This window comes from Gossypium arboreum, chromosome 12 (assembly GCF_025698485.1).
Source record: "Gossypium arboreum isolate Shixiya-1 chromosome 12, ASM2569848v2, whole genome shotgun sequence".
NCBI classification, from domain to species: domain Eukaryota; kingdom Viridiplantae; phylum Streptophyta; class Magnoliopsida; order Malvales; family Malvaceae; genus Gossypium; species Gossypium arboreum.
Window position 1 is genome coordinate 17565359 of NC_069081.1, and position 18714 is coordinate 17584072.

The following is an 18714-nucleotide window of genomic DNA, read 5'->3' on the forward strand; positions in this document are numbered from 1 at the left end:
AATTTAGTAAATTATGTTAAATTAAAGTAAAACAAAACAAAAATTATAGTTTCATTCATCATCTTGACTGAAATTAAAGAGGGGAAAAAAACCATAGTTAGGTTTTCCATTCGGCCAAGCTTGAATTCTTGATTAAGGGACGTTTTTGACTCAGTTTTTAATGATCTCTACATTTTTGAGCTCGTTGTAGCTTAATCTAGCTAGCCAGTACCTTCGTTTTTGAAACTATTATAGATTTTGAATGATGCTATTGTTGAATGCTTGAGTATTTAAATTTTTAATGATATATTATGAAGGCTTGATGATAGTTAAACTAGTTTTGTAAAGTGATTTTTGACAAAAATGTAAAATAGGGATTAAATTGTGAAATTGTAAAATATAGTGGTTAAAAGTATGAAATAATGAAAGATATGGGCTGCTAGTAGTATATAGTAAATTTAGCTATCATGGGTTATGGCCTAATTGTGTAATTTTACATTTTTATGTGTTAAGGATTAATTTGTAAAGTAATCAAAAGTTTAGGGGTAAAATTGTAAATTAGCCAAAATGAATGTTTTAGGCTAAATTGAATTGAATGAAAGTTTGAATGAGTTAATTTGTTATTATATAGATCAAGATAAGTAAATACTAGAAGTAGATCGAGGAAAACGGAAAGTGGACGAATAGCCGATAGTTTTATTCGAGGATACGAGGTAAGTTCGTATAATTAGAATTGAACTTTTATAAATTTGCAAATATTTGAAATGAACATTTGTTATTGAGTAATTGATATACTTGAAATACAAATGCTTTATTGATATATTATATTTGTGATCGAGCCCCGTTTGAACTATATGAATTCATAGAATACGAATGACTTGTCACTAGGGTTACCGATTTGGTCGAGCTCTTGCATTTGTTGCAGACTCACCACAGCTCATATGAGCTTACCGATATATCAGTTCGTAAGAGCTTACTGTTTTAGCTCATTGGAGCTTATTGTTTCAGCCCATTGGAGCTTACTGTTCAGCTTGATAGAGCTTACTGTTCATCAGCTCAAGAGGAGCTTATTGATTATGGCTCGAAAGAGCATAAATGATAATGAATCAATGGATTACTGATGTTATTCACCCGAGTGTCCTTTGAATTTCTAATTGATATAACAGACATAAATTTTGTTTATACGGATGAGTAATGTTATTGAATGGATTATTGATTATATGAATAAGAATGAAATGATTAATGTTAATTATATGGAGTATTGAATTGTGATGGTGGATGATTTCATGTATTAATATGTCTAACCTCTGGATGAATACTTGTGATAGGCATTTGGATATTGTATGGAGCTTACCTTAGTTACTTGTATTGATTTGGTTCAAATGGTAAGTTTAATTCTGAATTATAAGGGCTTACCAAGTTAGAAAGCTTACTCTGTTTCTCTTTCCATGTTTTATAAAGGCTCGTTAGCTCACTCATTTCGGACATGTTGGAGTTGCGCATCACATTATCCAATTTCCGATTGGTACTTTTGAACTTGTGGATAATTGTAAATATTACATGTATAGGCTAGTTAAAAAGATGATAGTTATGTTAATTGATATCATGATTTTGGTATGTTTTTGTGTATAAGTTAAGCCATGTGATTTGGATTATTTTGGTACTATGTTTTGGTTGAATTAAGTGTTCAAGTATGATATGTTTTGGCAAGAGAATGATGGAATGAAATTATGCAAGTGAAGTTTTGATATGTAGTTGTTAAATGAATGGATTATGCATGATGTTAAATAGGTATTTGGGTATGTAATTGTTAAGTTTTGATATGGAAAATATTGTGTATTGAAATGGTTATTTTGGTTGTCTATTGAGTTGTAAAAATGTGGTCATTTATGCTTGTGAATGCTTGTGTATATAGGGTGGCAAAATGGCTTTGCAAATAGCCTATTTTTTTTCCACACGGGCAGAGACATGGGCTTGTGTCTCAGCTGTGCGTGACACACGGTCATGCTGCACGGCCGTGTGTCCCCTGGGGTACCCTTTCAAAATTAAGTCAGTATACCCTACAGGTTTGGCACGGCCTAGACACATGGGCGTGTATACTAGTCGTGTATGGAACAAGGGCTGGCACATGGGCGTGTGGTCGGTCGTGTGACTCAAGTCAGTAACCCCTCTAGTTTTCCCACGGCCATGGAACACGGGCATGTCTTCGGCCGTGTGGTACAAGTCAGTATGTATACCCTGTTTTCACACAGTCTAAAACACGGGCGTGTCAATTAGCCCTGTGAGGCACACAGCCTGTTCACTTGGGCGTGTGATATTTGAAATGTTAAAATTTTTCTAAGTTTCTAAAATTTTAATATGTTATTGATTTAGTCCCATTTATGAGATTGTGGATGATAGTGGCATGGTATTTGGTGTAATTATTAAGTATTATTAAGGTTAATTTTGGTAATTTGTAAAAAATGTTAAATTAAATAAAACAAATGAAGAACTATAATTCATTCATCTTCTCAAAACCAATTTTAGAAGAAAGAATAGCTATTGTTAGGGTTTATTTCATTCGGCCATTAATACCTTGAGCATGTAAGTCCATTTTTACTCAATTTTTAATGACTTCTATGTTTTTAAGATTGTTGTAGCTTAATCTAGCTAGCCCAGGGACTATTTTGCAAAAATGTTAAAGGTTTAAAGTTTTTCAATTGATGAATAAGCATGTATTTTAATGATTGATGATAGATTATGATTGTTTGATGATAGTTATACAAGTTTTGTTAAGTGATTTTTAGTGAAAATGTAAATTAGGGATTAAATTGTGAAATGTGGAAACTTTATGGTTAAAATGTAAAATAAATAAAAGATATGGGCTGCTTGGCACCTAATTGAAATTTGGCTAGCATGGGTTTTGGTTGAATTGCATGAATTCGTGATTTTATGTAATAAGGACTAAATTGTAAAAGTTGTGAAATACTAAGGGCAAATGTGTAAATTGCTTTAATGAGTGTTTTGGATTAAATTGAATAGAGAGATTATTAAATACGTTAATTTGATATTATATAGATCAAGAAAAGCGAAGTTTGGACCTAGATCGAGGAAAGAACAAGATTTTGGATTAATCGACTCGATTCGTCGTATTTACTATAACATCCCGAAATAGGGCCTAGTCAAAATCGTGGTTTTAGGACTACAAATTTGACATTTAAATATTTGTTTTATGATTATTATGAGGCCTAAAATATGAAAATATGCATGTGTTAAAGTTTCATGAAGAAATTCTATAAGTAAGGTGTCCAATTGGAAAATAAGGACCAAATTGAATAAATTGCAAAACTTGGATTCTAGAAGTAATTTGCATGAAATTTATTTAGATTATTAATTGAATGTATTAAAGAGAAATTTGTCCAATTTTTAAGTTTTTGGACAAAAATAGGCATGCATGGAAAATTTTGGAATTTTAGTAAGGAGGGGCATTTTGGTCATTTGGTAATAAAATCAATAAAAAGGGAATATGAAGGAAAAAATCAGCCATCTTCTCCCTTGTACCAGCCGAAATTCTCAAGCCCTCCATAGCTAGGGTTTTCAACATTTTCAAGCCTAATAGTAAGTGACTCCTAGCCCCGTTTTTAATGTTCTTTGTATTTTTGAGATCCTTATAACATGTTCTCTCCATTTCTACCTATATTTTAAGCTAGGGTTCATGTATGCAAAGTAACCCATGTGTGACATGTTTGTTCATTGATGTTTTATGGGAGAATATGAAAGTTAGATGTGTGTTAAACATCTTTTCCTAAGTGATTTTCATGAAAAACCCCTAAAAGGACCTTTTTGCAAAAGGTGCAAAACATGTGGTAAAAATGTGAAGTACAGGAAAATGTGGGCTAGTATGAGTTTTTAATGCATTCGACTAGGCTTGGGTAACCAAGGAGTTGCATGTATATCGTTTTACGAGCCCGAGGATTAAATCATAAATAATGTGAAAGGTTAGGGGCAAAGCGATCATTTTTTCCAGGGGTGAAATTTAGGCTCGAAAAGAATAATGTGATATATTGATAATTCATTTTTATTATTATAAACCCCGAGAAAAAAATTTCGGAGGTCGATTGAGGAAAACGAAAGGTTTCGGAATAACCGAAATGCGAAACCAACACAAATTCCATTTAAGTTCGAATAACTTAAAGTAAACCTATAATATACCTAAATGCATGTTTTATGAATGAGTGATAGTTGTATATAATGATGGCATGAAAATCCATGAAATGTGTTAATAATAATGACAAGATGATAAATGTCCTAGTTGAAGTTAAAAGAGAAGTTCGATGGATAAACCATGGCTTACGTGACTTGAGATCCTGCATGTGTTACAGAAAAGGATTTAGCCCGGACGGGTAATCCGTCGATCTCAAATATAGAAAGGATCTAGCCCGGATGGGTGTTCCTTGAGTGATCGCGCCTCCCAAAGAATATGTGTGCATTAAGGATTTAGCCTAGATGGGTAATCCGATTAGGGTATGAATTTAGCCTGGACTGGTAATTCAGATCTGAGCTCATTAAGGGTGTTTGTCACTATAAGGGATTTAGCCTAGACTAGTAATCCTGACAACACTCCATGAGTTTATATTACGGGGGATTTAGCCTATACTGGTAATCCCACTGTAAGATGTGAGGTTTGCAGGAGTGCATACTTGAGAAGATCACTCTTATGACTTGATGGTAAATGGATTATCCATCGAGATTTCTGAGGTGCTCAACGGGATTAACATAAGGTATAGAAATGAAAATGTTGGATGATGAGCTCATCTAAGACAAATTACATGATGAATTATTGTGGGACTAACTCGATGTTTGAGTGCATGTAGTAGGAGGCTATCCTCTATTTATTGGATTGGTTGTCTAACATGGTTGTATGCTAATTAATCGATAAGTTTACTTTCCAATTATTTGAGCTTACTAAGCATGTAAATGCTCACCCCTCTCTTTTCCCTGTCTTACAGAGCTCGAGGACTCGTAGAGATTGGAAGACGGTTGGAGTATTGTCACCACTATCTACTTGTCCTGTTTTAGTATATAGATACTTCTATTTTGTTACAATGGCATGTATAGGTTTGTGGTTACTTGGTGTTATATGTCATTGGTTGGCCCATGTAAAGGCTTAAGTGTTAAACTTATTTTTTTTTTGTATATGGCCATAAGACATGGCTCATTTTTTTGTAGGTTATGACCTACCAACCATGCATGTTTATGTTAAAAATGTTTTTGTGATGGTTAAATGTGGTATATCATAAATAGGCATTTGTAATGTGGCCAAAACATTTGTAAATGGTTAGGCCATAACTGGCAATGAATTGTAATGATGAGCCAAGCCTAAATATGTTTCAATGGAATGGAAACCCTTATTACAAAAAGGGGGATAATTGACTATGTATTTAACCGATGAGATGAGGTTGACATGCAATAGACTCATTGATGATATTCCTTGAGTATATTTGGGTCATTTAAATGCAATTGGGGTCTTTATATGTGAGGAAATGATGACGGTGACCATTGGCTTGAAATTTATAGCCTAAAAAGGGTCCACAGGGGTAGACACACGGGCGTGTGTGACACACGGTCAGCCCCATGGGAGTGTGGTATGACCGTGTGTCCCCTGCACCTAAATTTTTTTTTAGTCATAATGCATGGTAGTAAAAACACGGGAAGAGATGCGGCTGTGTGTCTCAACCGTGTAGAGGGCAAGGCCTAGCACACGGGCGTGTGTCTTGGCCGTGTGCCCTTGACGTCATAAACAAAATGTCCAAGTTTTTGGACAAGGGCGACCACAAGGGCGTGTCTAAGCCATGTGAAAGACATGGGCCAGGGACACGGGCGTGTGCTTGGCCATGTGAAAACCCCTGCAGGTTCGAAATGAAAAATAAATTCAATTAATTTCACACGGGTTAGGGACACGGGCGTGTCCCAAAGCACACGGGCGTGTGCATTGTCTCCACACAAATGTGTGAGGCTTAACCTAGAAAATTTTCCAGAAATATTCTTAGGTTCTCAGTTTTGTCCGGGACCATTCTCAATGTATGTTTTGGATCTCGTAGGCCCACAATAGGGACACTAAGATGTTGTCTGATTGGTTTTAATTTGGAACAAAATTTTATAACCAGTATTTTCTGAAAATGTCCGAGTATATGTCTGGTAACACCTCATACCTGGTCCCGGTGTCAGGTACGGGTAAGGGGTGTTACATTTACGATTGAGGTAAGTTTGTATGATTAATAAGCTTAATGTTATATGTGTTTATGTGCTTAAACATTATAATGGTGATATAATGACATTGCAGAATCTATCGATAAAGCATTGAGATAGTGAGAATCTCGGTTGAACCTTAGGAATAGATAGGATACTAATGACATGTCATTAGGGGTTATTGTGATTATGTGATCTGGGTGCTGGTCGTTACGTCCTACCGATGGCTGAGTATACTGGCATGTGTTGCGGTTACTTGACAGCTTGTGCGAGCAGCACCGTGTAGCTACGTCTTGACTGATAGCTTGTACGAGCAGGCCCGTTGATAGCTCGAGAGTGAGCATATATGTGATATGATATTGAGATAGCATTGGCTATGTATGTGGCACTTTGGTGTGAGATTCTCAAGTATCCGATATTATTCCGAATGGTTCAAACGGAAAAGATAATTGTACGAGGATGTAAACAATGATACGGATTAGTTCAGGTACTCTTGATAAGTTTGGCAAGTAAGTGATAATTGAAAAGTTTATATTAAAGTAAGTGAAAGTTGATAAATTTATACATGATACATAGAATTATGGCAATGTGCAACTTGTTGAATTGAATGTATTACTTATGTTCTTTAAATTGTAAATGAATTGGCAATTTATACTTATTAATCGTATGAACTTACTAAGCTATAAAGCTTACTCTGTTTATTTTATCGTGTTTTATAGTGATTTCAAAGCTAGCTCGGATTCAGGGATCGTCGGAGACTTCATCACACTATCAAGCTATTGTTTTGGTACTTTTGAATCTATGTTTTGGTTATATGGCATGTATAGGATTATGGTCATTTTGATATGTAGTTTGATAGTGAGTTTAGCCGTTTGAATTGGCTTGTAAATGTTTAATTTTTTGTTTCATAAATAGCCATGTGAGTTAGCTTATCTTGGTGAATTTGGTGATATATATAAGTGTGAAAATAATCTTTGTTTTGAATTTGGTAATGGTTCTATAAATGCTTGTGGTGATGGGTTGTTTTTGAATTAGTAATTGGAGTATGAAATAGTCCATGTTTGACGAATGATATGCTTGGGCTTTTAGGTAAAATAATGCATATTTGGATGTGCCATATTGATGATTTGAGATTTTGAGTTTTGGTACGAAATTTATTGGCATTTGGTGGTTTATGTGTGCCTTGATGTTGTTGGTATTAAAATGGTATGATTTATTTTTGGATGAGATTAGATGAATGCTTATAAATGTTATGTTGTGGTATCAATTGGTTTGGTGTAGGTTTGTGTAAGTTGGGTGGCAAAATGGCTTGGTAAATAGGCTATTTTTGTCTACACGGGCAGAGACACGGGCGTGCGTCTCAACCGTGTGTGACACACGGTTATGTTACACGGCCGTGTGTCCCCTGGTGTTGAATTAAAAATATAGTTAGTATGCTCCACACAGCCTCGCACATGGGCGTGTGACTTAGCCGTGTGGCATAAGTCAGTATACCCTACAGGTTTGGCACGGCCTAGCACACGGCCTGGCACACGGATGTGTTTGACCATTTTTAGGGCACACAGTCTATCCACACAGGCGTATGTGTTGGCCGTGTGACCCAAGTCAGAGAGTTACACGGGGTCAGACACGGGCTAGGACATAGTATGTGATCCCATTTTGAATGTTCACACAGCCTGTGACAGTGACGTGTCTTTGGCCGTGTGAGAGACACGGCCGGGCCACACAGGCGTGTGTCTCCTATTTTTGGAAAAAAAATTTGTAAGTGTTCTAAAAGCAAATCAATAACATGCATCCCATCAATTTGGCCTATTGCCTAACCACATACATTCAATCAGACAAGTTAGTCATAAATTTTCTAAATACTTTTCAAATAATAATGATAATGAGCTCATCAGGTAATAAATTTCATATACATAATCCTTTCATATTGTATTTTCACATAACTCATACATTTCTTTAACAAGTCATATCAAGTTCAGTTTAGACATGTTAAAACTTTACTCTTTGTATTTATTTTAAATATTTATGGATACATTAGTAGTACACTTAAAGTGTACAAAACTGTAAATCCATCAATTCATATTTAGGGGTACGCGATTAGGGCACATAATCAGGAAGCACTCTCTCGAGCCATGTAACAGGATGCTTATGTGAGCCATGTACCAGAAAGCTTACCTGAGCTAAACATGAAACTCATAAGAGTTTTAACCAGGAATCTCATTGAACTTAAGAGGTAACTCCAAAGAGTTATTAACCGGGAGCTCTAGATAGCATAATAGGGAGTTCAATCGAGCCATGTCAGGAAGCTCATAAGAGCTTGTATCAGGACACTCATGAAGAGTTGCGTTTGTGTCTGCAATATGTAACACCCCTCACTCGAGTCTGAGGCCAGGACTGGGCACGAGGCATTACCTAACTTAAATGCATGTATACGTTCATTTCCGAGATATAAAAACTAGGTCAAAATTTAAACTTTTCACTCTTAATCTTAAAATTCTGAATATGGGCCTACAAAGCCCAAATCATCTTTGGGAAACTGTCCAGGATTAAACAGAACATTTTTAAAGACTTTGAAAGAAGAGAATGTAACTTGAGATAGGGCCACATGCCCATGTGGAAAGATGACACGCCCGTGTGGCCATTTTGACCTAGCCGTGCTGAAAGCCCGTATGGTTCACACGGTCTAAGAACAAGGGGACACACCCGTACCCTGAGCCCGTGTGAATTAAATTCCAAATTCGAACCTACAGGGATTTTCACACTGCCGAGTACACACCCGTGTTTATAGCCCGTGTTTCCCACATGGCCATGACACGCCTGTGTTGCAGCTCGTGTGTAAAAACCTTGACATTCTGTTTATGATGTCAGCAACAAATTAGAGGCACATAGCCAAGGCACGCTAGTGGCCAAATGTCGTGTCCTCCACTTGGCTAAGACACACGACCGTGTCTCTGCTCGTGTTTTTACTACCATGCATATCTACCTGTGTGTTTACTACCATGCGTATTGTCTTGCAAATTTGAGGTACAGTGGACACACGGTCGAACAACACGCCCATGGGGCTGACCGTGCATCACACACAGCTTAGGCGCATGCCGGTGTGTCTAGCCACGTGGAAAAAAATAGGCTATCTACCAAGCCTTTTTTCCACCCTTGCTTACACCTACCTACAAAACAATACATACCACCAATTCACACGGCAACACAAAGCCAATTGAACCACAATAAGATATCTAATACAATCACATTACACTTTAACAATCTAACAAGAACTTGATTAGTCATGTGATTTACTCATCTATGAAATCATCATCATTTGCACTTATCAATAACCAATATTAGCCACCATCCATGGCATTATACAAAATGACTAAAGAGCTATGACAAGCCATTCCTTTGGCCCAAAACAATGTGACCATTACCAAAAGACTAGTTCCTATACATGCCATAATTAAAATGATAAAACTAGCTATACCAATTGCTTTAGGGATAGTGTGATTGGCTTCTCCTACGTAAGGCGATGATCCATGAGCTACTTTGGCAGCACTATAAGAAAATTGAAAGGAAAAGAGGTAAGCATAAAGCTTAGTAAGTCGCATGCAAATAATGAGTAACTATAAGCTACCATAAGGGATCATACTCCCAACATATCTCGATTTTCACATGAAAGTAAGGATTCATAAACACTAGTTGCTCATATTTGTTTCTCACCAATCTTATAACATTGGTTTGAATTCACATTTTATAATTTGTGTAAAATACACAAGTAGTTATATGCATAGCTTACTCACTTTCCTCTTTACTAAATATGTAATGCCCCAAATTTGGGCCTAGAAGTATTAGGTCTTGAGTGAGGGAGCAATTGGGAAGCTGCTCATAAATATTTAATTGTGCAAGAAAGTGATACAATTGTGTGTTTGGCTTAGTGGTTGTGTACTCTAGAAGTGTTTGGGAAGTCATGGGTTCAAGCCTGGCTTCTACAAAATTTTGGTTTTTGAGGATAAAACCCCTATCTTTGGCCAGTAGGGTTATAAGTTTATTTTGGCAAAGTATGACATAAAGAGCCAGCGGGTCTAGTAGATAGTGGCGTGCGGAGTGTGCTAGTGGTCTGAGGTTCAAATCCTTTCTTGTGCAAATGAAGATTATTTTTACTGATGGCTATGGGAGGTAGTAGTGTTTGACTGAAACACTGCAGAGTGGAGTGGATTTTGAATAGGTCATGAAGGGATTGTAGGAGGGAGTTGAGGAGAGATATGAGGAGGGATTTTAGGAGGGAGTTGGTGCCAAATTTGAATGTTACCACAAGAAGAATTCAGCTTTGGGTACTCCATCTCCTCATTTTTGGTTCCTATTAATTGTTTGGGGGTTTGATCCCGTGATTCATAACAAGTAATAAAAATTTATAATGTAGATCAAACCTAGACTAACTATTATCACGACAAAAAGGCAAGCACACCTATCGAACAATAGTATAGTAATGGCAAGACTAGGATATCGTACCCAAGGGAACCAAAAGTACTAGTAATAACTATCTTTTTATTATCTAGCCTAAGAATAAAAGGGTTTGTTTATTAAACTAATTATCTAAACTAATTAACTAATTTAATTAAAGTAAAGAGAAAATTTGGAAAAAGACTTGAAGAAAAGCAATTGATAAAGACGACACCCAAAGAGGAATCCACGTAGATTTCACTTGTTATCTAACTCTGAACCGGACGATTTATTCACTTGACTTGATCCGTGAGACTCTCGAACCTATGTTATTATCCCTTTTGAGACTAATAACGTCTAACCCTCAGTTGAATTAATCAAAATTTCTTTCTTAATTAAAACCCCTACGGAAGCAGTAAATCACTCTATGGACTCCTATATTAGGTTTCACCCTAATCCGGCAAAATCTCGTAACTTTATTTCTAGGCGTTCGATCAACTCCACTTAATTATGTCAAATCTACTCTTAGGCAGGGTCTATTTCTCCTCAGCATAAGCACATCAAATCATGAAGTAATACCCAGAATATTAACTCAAGCATTAAGAACACATAATTAAGAACAAATCAAGTATTTATCATACAGTTCAGATAATAATAACAAGATCCATTATAGGTTTTATCCCGCTTAGGTATCTAAGGGGTTTAGTTCATAATAAAATAAGAGTACATCTCAAAAGTATAAAAATAACAAAACATGAAGAAAACTCTAAAACCCCTGAAGGAATTCTGAGAGAGATCTTCAGTCTTGGAGTAGCTCCAGCTTTTGGGATGGATCGTCTGGCTTTCTTCAAGTAATTCCTAGCGTGTGGTTCTGTATTCCAGAAAAGTTCTGGAAGAGGCCCCCTTATTAGGTCACACTTAGGGTGTTTATATAGGCTTTGGATTAGCTTTTTTCCTCCCTAAGTATCCTTTTTCGTGTAAAATACAACTCTTTGAAAAAGGGACATGCCCATATGTGGCGTGATTGCCAGGCCGTGTTCGATCCGTTAAATTGCACACGGTCGTGTGGGTCAATGGCCAGGCCGTGTGAATCGTGAGAGCCTTGGTCGACACCCTCGAAGGACACGGGCGTGTGAGCAGCCCGTGTGGAAAGGCTGAGGCTGTGTGGTCTTCTCGATTTGGTCTGTTTTGTCCCTTTTTAGCTCGTTTTTGGCTCCTTTTGACTCTTGGTGCTCTCCTGAGTACAAAACATGAAATAACCAGATTAAGAGCACCAAAATCCACAAATCTAGTATAATTTGGCGTATAGATATGTATAATTTGGCGTTTATCAGGGGTCCTTTCACTCTAGGTTTTGGATGGTCGAATATTGCTTTTCTCTCCCTCTCTATCTTACAGTTTTGGGCATTTCCTTTTGTGTATTTGCTTATTCTCTACTCCTCTCTCTTTTTTTCTGGCACTTTTGCTCATTTCCCCTACCCTCCGGTTAGGCACTTTTCTGTTGTTTTTTGTTCTCCTTGGTTGAATGTTCTCTCTAGTTACCTCTCTCATATTCTTCGACTTTTAACTCCTAGTGCTTGACCGATTCTCTTCTTATCTTCTCTCTCGCTCAATCATAATACATGGCTGAATACTCTTGCCTCTCTTACCTTACTATGTTGACTTTCCCTTCGTTGTATCTGCCGTTTCTGTGGTCATTCTTTTCACTGGTTTTGCATGCGTAAGTCTGGCTCTTGTTTTAAGTGCACATCGTTGTTCTTTCCTTTTTGTTTTTCCGCCATGGTGATAGTCCCCATCTAATGTATTTTTTTCTACCGATCCTTGCTAGGGGTGGTTTGTACTAAGCCTCTACCTCTATCGCAAGGGGTGATCATTGTGGAAATAGAACAACTACTTCCCTTCTCTAGAGATGGTTTTACGATTCGGTAAGTGGTTTACGCTTGGTTCAAACGGTTGTGTGAACAGTATGATCAAGGTTAATAGATTTGGTTGGTAACAGATAATAACAGAAGAAGGGGGATAGATCATTCTTGATCAACGGTTTAGGTATGTAGAGGCTTGGGGGTTCGAAACAAGGTATGTGACAATTGATCTTTTGGATTAGTATTATGGAAAGGAGTATTATTAATTTATTTACCTTGAGGCTAATGGAATGGTTGTGGTTTGGATTGAGGTTTGGAATGCTCAAGGGGCTACGTGCGTGTTTTTGTAAAGAGATGTGTAAAACAATGCCATTACCGTAAATCGGCAAAAGCCAAAAAATAGGACCGTTGATGCCACATGGGCGTGCGATCGCTCCTGTGGCAACCCCAAACGCATAAACGTGGGTATTGAATTTCGAGAGGCCACCATGGGCGATACCATGGACTTAGGCCGTTTTGGGAAATGTTCGGCCGAAATGGGCCGTGTGGAGATTTTTGGGCTAGATTGTGTAGTTTGCACAGTCAAGGACATTTTTGGGCTTCATGGGCCACACGGGCGTGTGGGCCCACATGGGCCCGCATTATGGGCTTTGGGCCCATTTTCACTGTTTGATTGTTAAGGTTGCACGGGTCACCCGAGACGACTGTGACCTTTTGTTGGGTCGGTAAGCGTACCTGAACCCTCATGTGATAAAATGAAAGTTTTACCCTTATGTGATAAAATGACGATTTTACCCTTATATGATAAAATGACGATTTTGCCCTCATATGATAAAATAACGATTTACCCTTATTTGATAAAATGACAATTTTGACCTTATATGATAAAATGACCAAAATACCCTCATAGGATAAAATGACCGAAATACCCCCATAGGGTAGAATGACCGAAATACCCCTATAGGGTAAAATGACTGTAATACCTTGGTAAGGTAAAATGACAGATTTGTTCCACGATGTGTATGACTGTATTTGAGCATGCCATGTTATATGTATGTTGCATCCATGTATAATATTATGTTGCATTGCATAGGGTGGGATACAACTTACCTCAGATTACAAAATGTAGGGGACTAGTCAGTATTAATCTACTTGCTTGGTCTTCCCTCGGTCTAGGTTCAGATTTTGTATTTCTTGATTTGAGAGAGGAATAAATGGCTAAAAGTTTCAAGCTCCCATGGCTATTTCTTGGAGGATAAATTGGTGGAAGAAAGAAGAGTAAAAAGATGGCAACATTTTTCTCTTTAATTTATTTCTAAACAATATTAAGTCATCAACTTACCTAACCATTTGACCAATTGATTTATCTTATCCCTATGACTGGCCTTGCCTCTTTAAAGGGTCTATTTTCTCTTTAAAGACCTCCAATTATGGTTCTCTAGTCATTTGGTACATCTATAAGGTAAAATAAAAGTTTTACCCTTTATACGATTTAGTCCTTTTTCGCAATTAAGCTCACAAACGCTAAAATTAATTCACCAAAATTTTCATACACTCATATAATCATACTATGACACCAAAATAATAATAAAAATAATTTATTGAATTCAGATTTGTGGTCTCGAAACCACTGTTCTGACTAAGCCCAAAATCAGACTGTTACACAATATATGCAGGATCACAACCGATCGAATTGTGTAACAGGAAGCTCACAAAGAGCTGCGGTAGCGCACAACACATGCAGGATCACTATCGATCAGGATGCTCGTAAAAACTATATAACAAGACGCTCGAGAGGGCTTATAACAGGATTGCTCGTCTGAGCTATATTCTGTCTGCAACATATGCAAGACCACATTTAATATGGGAAATCATGTATCCATCGAATTTCACTATTCATACGGGACTTAACATTTATCCGGCTTTATCAATCATGTGTTCAATTTCACATCAATTGCATTTACACAATTCATACATACAACATTTAATTCAAGCATATAAATAAACACGATTTAGTTACATGAACTTACTTTGACACTTGTTCGTGTATGCTAATCTACTAATCCCTCATCTTTTCTTTTCCTCGATGTAACTTTTTATTTGGTCTTTTCGGATCTAAAGAAATGAATTTGACATCAATTTAATTCATTTCATATTCATTTGAATTCAATTCATTTCCTAGACAAAATTACCATTTTGCCCCTACACTTTTAATTAATTTTAATGTCGTCTCGAGGCTGGGAAATTGAAATTCATACAATTTAATCCTTATTTCAAGCCTTATCAACTTGTACATATAACATTTTTAGCCTATGTATTTCACAAAAATCAGAACTTTTCCATGGGTTTTACCATTTTTCAATTTAGTCCCTATAATTTCATCAAAATTCTATTTGTAAAAGTTGTTTATTTATCAACAACCTTTCATTTTCTACCATAAATTTAAAAATTTTAGCATATTCATCCATGAAAAAATTTTCATACTTTGATATCTTTACAAATTAATCCCCAAAATGGATAGATTAAGCTATTACGAACTTGGAAATATAAAAATTTTTAAAAACGGGACAAAAATGCTTACCCAATTAAGCCAAGAAAGCTTGCTTGAATGTTTTTCTCTTTCCTAGGGTTTCCCTATATTTTAATTTGGGGATGAAGAAGAAATAAGATGATATTAAATTATTATCATATTTATATTTTATATTCCAATTTAATCCTTTTCTTTTTCCAATTTTTCATGGATGATTCATCAAAAATATCTACTAACTTTTCTTAATGGTCTAATTACCATATAAGGACTTCAAGTTTTGAATTCCATAACTATTTGATACTCATAGCTACTAGAACTCAACTTTTGCATTTTATGCAATTTGGTCCTTTCTATAATTAAACATGTAATAGGTAAAATTTTCTTATCGAAATTTTCATACGTCTTTCCTATCATAATGCAGACCATGAATTATTATTAAAATAAATTTTCTTTCTGACTCGGATTTGTGGTCCTAACACCACTGTTCTGATTTTACTGAAAATGGGATGTTACATCGCTATTCACTTTTGGTATTTTTTCTTTACTCTCTTTTTTAGTATACGATAGTTGTTATGCCTCCACATCATGATCGGGATAGCATGGATGACGATGCACCACCGTGGGACGATGCTCAGATGGGCTGCGTCAGCATGTAATGTATGAGATGGTATGAGCAGTACAGTGTATCACTGGTGCCAACGCTACTTTGACTCATCAGGGTTTGCCTGTGGAGTTTTTACGAGATCTTGATGGTGAAGAGTTTCCTGGTGTTAGGGGCGGTGATTCGACATGTACAGAGTATTGGTCTGAAGAAGTTTATGGGTGAATAGTATCTCGAGGCTAGGAGACGAAAGTTTTTGGATTTTGTTCAGGGTATTCTATTAGTGGACGAGTATGAGGCTAAATTTATTCGGTTGAGCCAATATGCTCCCGAGAAATTAAGCTCTATCTGGTTGCTTAGAATACAAAGGTCTTCGACGAGTTAGTTGAAAAGGCTGTTGCGTTAAAGGAGAATTTAAGGGAGAAGCCCAAAGCTACTTCGTATAGAGCTATTAAGAGGTCAACTGAGGTTGCTTGTGGTTCTGGTCGTAAGGATAAGAGAGGTCATTTTGGTAGATCTAGATGACGTGTTGTTGGTGGCCTTGGTCAGGATAGGTAGGCTGCGAGAGTTGAGGCTGGTCTTATTGTTCAAAGGGCTGATGGATGGCCGATATGTTAGCATTGTAGTTGATGTCATCATGATGAGTGTTGGATGATGACGGGTGCTTGTCTTGTTTGTGGTTCGATGGAGCACCATGTAAGTGACTGCTCGGGGAGAGCCATTATTATTCGCAATTAGCCTGTTGCTGCTATTGCTGCTACACCTACTCCAGCTCAAGGGAGAGGTTGTGGCAGAGGTGATGGTAGTAGAGGTGCTGGTCAGCGTGGTGCTGCACAAAGTGGTGGTGGTGGTCCAGCTAGAGCTTATACAACGATCGAGCCCTGGATTGGAAAGGCTATTAATGTTATCGCATATGTTTTCATGCTACAGTCGTTTACTCTGCTAGCTTTAGTTGATTCTGGTGTGACGAGGTTGTTTATCTTGAAAGACATAGCTAGAGAGTTGGGGGTTGCTGTAGAGACATCTAGATTGAGTGTTACGGTTAAGAGCCCTCTAGGTGATAGTGTAGTGGTGGATCGGGTTTATCGTCATTGTCCTCTGATGGTTCAAGGACAAGTGTTCCAAATTGATCTTCTCGAGTTGCCATTTTAGGGTTTTGACATCATTTTGGGTATGAATTGGTTATTAGAGCATCGGGCTAAGGTGGATTGCGAGGCAAAGTTGGTGACTCTGTGTGGTACTAGCAGTTCGAAAGTTGTTGTCGGTGAGAAGTTTGAGTTGTTGTCGAATGTGATTTTTTCATTTCGTGCTGAGAACTAGATTTGGAAAGGTTGCGAAGCTTATCTAACCTATGTCCTAAATGTCGATAGTAGGGAGATGAAGTTGGATGAGATTCGGGCTATCTGTGATTTTTTGGATGTGTTTCTTGTGGAGTTGCCTGAATTACCGCCTAATAGAGAAGTTGCTCCAGTGACTGTTGTGCCCTATTGCATAGCATCTAAGGAGCTGAAAGACTTGAAGCTGCAGTTGCAAGAGTTGTTGGATCGTGGGTTCATTTGTCCGAGTGTGTCTCTGTAGGGAGCACTGGTGTTGTTCGTAAAGAAGAAGGAAATGGATTTAAGGCTATGCATCAATTATCGCCAGCTGAATAAGTTGACCATTAAGAATAAGTATCTGCTACTGAGGATTGATGATCTATTTGACCAGTTTTGGAGAGTTTCGGTTTTCTGAAAAATTGATCTGAGGTCTGCGTATTATCAGTTTAAGGTTAAGGATTTGGATATGATGAAGACTGCTTTCAGGACTCGGTATGGTTATTAAGAATTTCTTGTCATGCCATTCGGGTTGGCAAAAGCACTTGCCGTATTTATGTACATAGTGAACTGAGTTTTCCATTCCTACTTGGATCGATTCGTAGTGGTTACGTTACTAATTCTGGCTTTACTTATCAACCTGTTCTCAATCTCTGATCATATTCATAGCTATTCTATCACTAAACTCTTTAGTTTCACACTTGTGAGTTTATTCAATACATTTCTCACAAAATTCCATTACAAAATACCAGTCTGGTAAGGGGGAAGGGTGAGGTTGTAAGGTTCCTAACTCGTCTCTCATACACATATACATATGACACAACTTTCATCATCAAAGTGACGTCCTCACAATTATATCATTCATTTCAAGCAAACTATCGTTCACAGTTTTATTTTACAGATTTTCTGATTATCTTATTCAATCAAGTTCACTTATGCATACATTCTATGAATTTCGAATGTCTTTTCTCGTCACATTGGCTTAATCAAAACATATCAAACACATAACATCAAGTGGGGGCCAACAAATATGAATAAATGTATCACAATCGAAACTTTCATCCCGCACATCATCATATACATATCATTACAATCATATAAATCAATCCAATCGGTTTAACACATTCACTTAAACTATACGAGTTTTCCAATCATAATTATTCAAATAAGTATACATGGAAATTCATTCCACTAATATTTTTGGCAAGTTACCTAAACACATGCATTCAATCGAGCAAATCAGTCTTATACATCATGGAGTTATCGATCAATCGTAGATAAGCTCATTATGCCGCTTACACATTCTATTTCATGTTTCTCACGTCTCATATATGTACATATATATATATATATATATCATGAATTCTTATTTATACCTTTCCTAGTTTTAACTTATCATAACTGCACTTTACTCAATTACTCTAGTACCACTATAAAAAAGGTCAGGTGTAGCTCGGTTGGAGAGTACCTTTTTCTAAACAAGATGGTTCTTACTCGTGTCAAGAGAAATAGATCTGATACCATTAAATTTATGAATGTATACATCAAAATTTGTGGTCATGAAACCACTATTTCTAACACTATTAAAAAATGAGTTGTTACAATTTTGGCCAGTGGAAAATACTTCAATAGAAATTTCTCTATCACTTGAGCCCAAGTAGTGATGGAACCCCGTGGAAGTAAATTCAACTATTGCTTCACTCTGTTCTTGAAAGAAAATGGGAATAATCTTACGCGTATGACATAATGAAAAATATCATTGATCTT